General features: G+C 43.8%; 1 long non-coding RNA gene across 1 annotated transcript; it reads right to left on the bottom strand.

Annotated features, from left to right (window-relative positions):
- Nucleotides 1-5,243: 5,243 nt before the first annotated feature.
- LOC115775242 (uncharacterized) lies at nucleotides 5,244-6,560 on the bottom strand. The gene is made up of 3 exons (XR_004019275.1): nucleotides 6,505-6,560; nucleotides 6,294-6,383; nucleotides 5,244-5,682 (listed from the first exon to the last, which is right to left on the bottom strand). It is a non-coding gene; the product is annotated as an uncharacterized LOC115775242 (long non-coding RNA).
- Between the last annotated feature and the right edge of the window lie 481 nt (nucleotides 6,561-7,041).

Here is a 7,041-nt window from a genome sequence, read left to right as displayed (position 1 = left end):
TTTCTGAATGACTTGAAAATGAAACCTAGCACTACGCCAGCTTCCAGCTTTGTTGGACAGTGTGCAGACCAAAGCAGATGGCACTAACACCCAGAAAGCTTAAAAGTCAAAGAAACATCCAAACTTTGAGGGATTTTCACAGGTCTATGCGGTAACATACAGTCAGTGGATTTTAAACCCACAGTTTGTTTTCCAATGAAGCAGCTGTTATTTAAAAGAAAAACATTGTCATGGTAACAGCAATGTTTAGGTTTATGTAAAAGAATACCTGGTGATGTCACAATTGTCTGGAATGTCACTTCAAAGGATATAATGTTGGGATTCCTTGAGCTTAAATCATTTATTAAGTAGGTCAGAACCTTGAAAGTACATCCACAGAATCTCTCCTGTTTTACACAGCGCACTCTTGTAAAGCGTAACCACAGAATTCAGTTGCAGATTTAGAGGAATATCATCTGTACTTGCTCGGTACACAAAGATGCCGCTCTTACTTTTGACACATCACGTACTTCCCTGGGTTTTTAAAAAAACCACAGAATTAATCAGATCACAGCTGGGACAATCTCAGTCACCAGATCCTACGGAAGGTTTGGAGTCCCAGACTGAAGTTCAGCAGAATGCAGCTGAACAACCCACCTCTGCAACTGAAAGAACTGCCTCTGAGTTATGGGTGCAAGAATCTGATCCAACTCTAGCCAAGTTAGAAGATCTTCCTGAGCCCAGAGGCTTGGTACAACTGGAAGAAACTCAGAGCATGGCAGAACAACCCACCTCTGCGACTGAGGGAAATGCTTCTGAGTTATCAGAGCTAGAATCTGATCCAACTCTAGCCAAGTTAGATGATCTTCCTGAGCCCAGAGGCTTGGAACAACTGGAAGAAACTCAGAGCATGGCAGACCAACCCACCTCTGCAACTGAGGGAAATGCTTCTGAGCTATGGGTGCAAGAATCTGATCCAACTCTAGCGGAGTTAGATGATCTTAATGAGCCCAGAGGCTTGGAACAGCTGGAAGAAACTCAGAGCATGGCAGACCAACCCACCTCTGCGACTGAGGGAAATGCTTTTGAGCTATCAGTGCTAGAATCTGATCCAACTCTAGCCGAGTTAGATGATCTTTTTGAGCCCAGAGACTTGGAACAACTGGAAGAAACTCAGAGCATGGCAGACCAACCCACCTCTGCGACTGAGGGAAATGCTTCTGAGCTATCAGTGCTAGAATCTGATCCAACTCTAGCCAAGTTAGATGATCTTCCTGAGCCCAGAGGCTTGGAACAGCTGGGAGAAACTCAGAGCATGGCAGACCAACCCACCTCTGCCACTGAGGGAAATGCTTCTGAGTTATCAGTGCTAGAATCTGATCCAACTCTAGCCGAGTTAGATGATCTTCCTGAGCCCAGAGACTTGGAAAAACTGGAAGAAAACTCATAGCATGGCAGACCAACCCACCTCTGCGACTGAGGGAAATGCTTCTGAGTTATCAGAGCTAGAATCTGATCCAACTTTAGCCAAGTTAGATGATCTTCCTGAGCCCAGAGGCTTGGAACAACTGGAAGAAACTCAGAGCATGGCAGACCAACCCACCTCTGCGACTGAGGGAAATGCTTCTGAGCTATCAGTGCAAGAATCTGATCCAACTCTAGCCGAGTTAGATGATCTTTTTGAGCCCAGAGACTTGGAACAACTGGAAGAAACTCAGAGCATGGCAGACCAACCCACCTCTGCAACTGAGGGAAATGCTTCTGAGCTATGAGTGCTAGAATCTGATCCAACTCTAGCGGAGGTAGATGATCTCCTTGAGCCCAGAGACTTGGAACAACTGGAAGAAACTCAGAGCATGGCAGACCAACCCACCTCTGTGACTGAGGGAAATGCTTTTGAGTTATGGGTGCAAGAATCTGATCCAACTCTAGCTGAGTTAGATGATCTTCCTGAGCCCAGAGGCTTGGTACAACTGGAAGAAACTCAGAGCATGGCAGACCAACCCACCTCTGCGACTGAGGGAAATGCTTCTGAGTTATCAGAGCTAGAATCTGATCCAACTCTAGCCAAGTTAGATGATCTTCCTGAGCCCAGAGGCTTGGAACAACTGGAAGAAACTCAGAGCATGGCAGACCAACCCACCTCTGCAACTGAGGGAAATGCTTCTGAGCTATCAGTGCTAGAATCTGATCCAACTCTAGCTGAGTTAGATGATCTTCCTGAGCCCAGAGGCTTGGAACAGCTGGAAGAAACTCAGAGCATGGCAGACCAACCCACCTCTGCGACTGAGGGAAATGCTTTTGAGCTATCAGTGCTAGAATCTGATCCAACTCTAGCCGAGTTAGATGATCTTTTTGAGCCCAGAGACTTGGAACAACTGGAAGAAACTCAGAGCATGGCAGACCAACCCACCTCTGCGACTGAGGGAAATGCTTCTGAGCTATCAGTGCTAGAATCTGATCCAACTCTAGCCAAGTTAGATGATCTTCCTGAGCCCAGAGGCTTGGAACAGCTGGTAGAAACTCAGAGCATGGCAGACCAACCCACCTCTGCCACTGAGGGAAATGCTTCTGAGTTATCAGTGCTAGAATCTGATCCAACTCTAGCCGAGTTAGATGATCTTCCTGAGCCCAGAGACTTGGAAAAACTGGAAGAAACTCATAGCATGGCAGACCAACCCACCTCTGCGACTGAGGGAAATGCTTCTGAGTTATCAGAGCTAGAATCTGATCCAACTTTAGCCAAGTTAGATGATCTTCCTGAGCCCAGAGGCTTGGAACAACTGGAAGAAACTCAGAGCATGGCAGACCAACCCACCTCTGCGACTGAGGGAAATGCTTCTGAGCTATCAGTGCTAGAATCTGATCCAACTCTAGCCGAGTTAGATGATCTTTTTGAGCCCAGAGACTTGGAACAACTGGAAGAAACTCAGAGCATGGCAGACCAACCCACCTCTGCAACTGAGGGAAATGCTTCTGAGCTATCAGTGCTAGAATCTGATCCAACTCTAGCCGAGTTAGATGATCTTCTTGAGCCCAGAGACTTGGAACAACTGGAAGAAACTCAGAGCATGGCAGACCAACCCACCTCTGTGACTGAGGGAAATGCTTTTGAGTTATGGGTGCAAGAATCTGATCCAACTCTAGCTGAGTTAGATGATCTTCCTGAGCCCAGAGGCTTGGAACAGCTGGAAGAAACTCAGAGCATGGCAGACCAACCCACCTCTGCGACTGAGGGAAATGTCTCTGAGTGTGAAATGAATTCTTTCACCTTTTCATTGTCAGACTTCCCTCCGCTGCAGCGAGAGAAGAGCATGGCAGACCAACCCACCTCTGAGACTGAGGGACATGCCTGTGAGTGTGAAATGAATTCTTTCATCTTTTCATTGTCAGACTTCCCTCCGCTGCAGCGTGAGAAGTTGGAAAACAAGAGCGAGAAGACAGACATGTCCCCTGGACCAAAGATGGCCAGAAAATCAAAAAATAAGTCAGTCAGACGGAACGCATTTGGGTTACACTCTATGATCTCTGATAACCTGAAAATGCCTGTCGAAGCGACGAAATACCAGCCTGACCCAGTTCCTAGACCCTGGGCTCCTGCGGGCCCCAGTCCCTGGGCTGCTGCAGGTCCTAGACCCTGGGCTCCCGGAGGTCCCAGACCCTGGGCTGCCACAGGTCCCAGACCCCAGGATGCAGCAGGTCCTAGACCCTGGGCTGCCACAGGTCCCAGACCCCAGGATGCAGCAGGTCCTAGACCCTGGGCTCCCGGAGGTCCCAGACCCTGGGCTGCAGCAGGTCCCAGACCCCAGCCTGCCACAGGTCCTAGACCCCAGGATGCAGCAGGTCCCAGACCCCAGGCTGCCGCAGGTCCCATACCCTGGGCTACCGCAGGTCCCAGACCCCAGGCTGCCGCAGGTCCCAGACCCCAGGATGCAGCAGGTCCCAGACCCCAGCCTGTCTTGGCTGCAGAAGTCAGTAACAGAGAAAACAGACCTGTTACCCTGGAAAATAATCATTCAGTGAAGAAAGACCTGATAATGACGGAAGGCCGAAAGGAGGTCCAGAACCCATCTGAGTCCAGCAAAGTGACAAAGGAGGCAGTCACACCGGAATTGGGTGAAATGAGTTCTTCCATCTTTCTACGGTCAGGCTTCCCTTCGCTGCAGCCAGAGAAGTTTGCAAACAAGAGCCAGAAGACAGACATGACTCGTGATCCAACGATGATCAGAATATCAAACAAAAAAGCCAGACGGTCGCGTCGTAATTGGGTCATACTTGATGATGAACTCTGATAACCTGAAAATGCCTCTTGAAGTGAGGAAATATCGGCCTGACCCAGTTCCCAGACCCCGGGCTGGGAAATAAACAGTGAGCTACCAACTAGCCCCAACTGGTCGCGGCAGATGACCACACTGAAAAAAAAAGTCTGTTGGATTTATATAATTGAAACATGTACATCGGTTGCACGCAATTAGATTGTTTTCATTTTATAACTTCATTATATAATCCCAGCATAATATATACATGTTAAATGACTGTGAATATTTCATGTTGTAAACTTTTAATCATTTCATGTTGAAATATCCTAATCCAAGTGTGTTTATATCATGCATTTCTGTCACATTTTATGTATATGAATCTTTTATACTTGTAACATAAATTTACTTCATGTTGAATATATTATGTAGTTTTTTATCTAGACATTACAATTAATTTAAATGTTTCACTTACAATGTAGTTATGTGGTAACAACCTAAAATGTATCACAATATAGATTTGGTGTTAATCTATCAAATCCATCTTACATAGCCTAAACCTTTTGAAAGTAGTACACTGTAGCAAGAATAAAACAAATACAGCTGATAACATTTTCCAATAAGCCAAACATTTTAATACAAAATAGTCAACATTCAGATGAGTCTACATCCTAACAGTTTACAGCAGGGTTTTCAGACAAACCAAGGATCACTGACATAAAGTAGAAAAACAAAGTGCATGCCACATAACCTCTCTGTTCAGATACCGATACAAAAGTGAGGCTGACAAAAATAAATAAATAAAAATTTCAAATGGACTTCCACAAACGATTGACCCGCAAATCAAAGTTATGTATATCTTTTATAAAGGGCCAACTTTCTGGGGTGTTATATGGAACACCATACCCCTTACTGCACAATTTCTTACAAACGTTTTCAGTTGGTAAAATGTGAAAATTATATCGAGTGCAGCTAAACACATCTTAAACAATGAAAATCCTTCTTTCTACAGAACGCCTTTTTTTTTTAAGTAACTAAGCATATTTAAAAGTTTGTTTACAACAACATGAGAACAATGAAAAGCAACTTAAATGGACAAGTCCTCAAATAAGCTGGTCATGCTCACTGGCCAGCATTACTCATTGAGTCTATTCTTCAGGACCTGGACTTTCTTTGAAAGTGTGCCACCATCTAGCTCCATGATCAGTTTCTGGATCACTTCAAAGGTATACCTGAGTTAATGAGGATAATCCATATTTAGAGCATACAGGAGGCCAAACAGTAGTGCAACAGCCAGAGGAACATTGTCTAAATCCTGGATAACAATTTGGCCTTCCAGGATAATTCCTACATCGTCTGGAGTAGGCTGCGCCTCCTGTTGTTTCACCGTGAAGATCCCCACAGTAGTTTCCTCAACTGATTCTTCAAAGGCTGTATCACTTACTCCCTGACAAAAAAAAAAAAGATTTAAAGAAAATTTAAAGCTTCCAGACCATGAGCTAAATGCAAAATTCACTCATTCACATAAACATTACTAGCTTAAAAGGCAATATTTAACTTTTTCAGATTTAGTTGGCATTGATAAAAATTACTTTATCCAATAATTAGTCAAATTTTAAGAAAAGCTAAAAGTATGTAAACTACTTAAAATTGATCTAGATGATAAATCACAAAAACTTGTGCCAGAAGAAACTGAATTTGAATTGCTCAGATTAAATCTGCATGTGCATAATTTGAAATTGAATGCACTGGTTTGAAACTGAATTTAACGATTTAATAGACTACTTTCACTTTCAGTTCAATAATTCAACTTCAGTTACAAAATTCAGATTTTTGTGCCACACATCCGGGTTCTTGAGAAAGCCAGAGTTATCAAACACATATTGACAGATTTACGTTTTCACATTAGATAAACTTCCTTTCGGCAATATATGCAGTCTATAGGAAGCAGTAATCAGTGTTGCCAGATATGATAATTATCATATGTATAATAAATAATTAAAAATGTCATGCAACTATTAGAAATGTAAAAAATTCTAGCAGTTTCATAATACTCACTACATGCTGTCGTATCAGATGTTCGGGGTCTTCATTGAGGTACACACAAAGGCCCTTCAGAACACTTTCACGCCCATGGTCGACATCTTCCTAGAGGATGTGTGGACAGATTTGAAATTACTACATTTCCTAATCAAAAAATGAATGAATCTTTTTTTTTTTTCATCTTACAGCGGGATTTTCAATATCTTAATTATTATTAATTATTTACCCGATCTCCCGCCACCGCTGTGTGTACAATATCTAAACTCCGCGCGAGGTCTGGGATAAGATTAGGTGCGCGTGTTTTGTTGCACAGAGTATCGAGGACACGCTGTGGAATACACGGCAAACGAACTAAACGCCCGCACGGCACATGCTGACACGTATTTCAAGTACACTCGGGGCTGCACCTTTTGACGCTGCGAGCCAATCACAGGGCTGATTTCAGAGGCCCTGCGAGATGTAACAAAAGCTGCGTTCAATAACACTTTGAACATTTATTGTTTTTTTAAATTTTTGATTGAGGCGCAGTAATTTCACGAACACGAACAAATCATAACAGCAACATAGACTTTATCTGGGCTTGAGACCAGGACCTGAAGTACACTGGCTTGTATGTAATGATTCACACCACAAAGGCCAGCTATACTTCACGTACATACACTTGTGCATGTACATGTGTATAAACTATATAAATAGGTAAGGTTGCGCCCTTTCTTGTTTGCACGGGTGATGGACACGTTGACAGATGAGATCAGGCAGGAGT

Source organism: Archocentrus centrarchus (assembly GCF_007364275.1).
Source record: "Archocentrus centrarchus isolate MPI-CPG fArcCen1 chromosome 18 unlocalized genomic scaffold, fArcCen1 scaffold_23_ctg1, whole genome shotgun sequence".
NCBI classification, from domain to species: domain Eukaryota; kingdom Metazoa; phylum Chordata; class Actinopteri; order Cichliformes; family Cichlidae; genus Archocentrus; species Archocentrus centrarchus.
The sequence above is the reverse complement of the archived record's forward strand: the minus strand, read 5'-3'. Positions and strand labels throughout refer to the sequence as shown.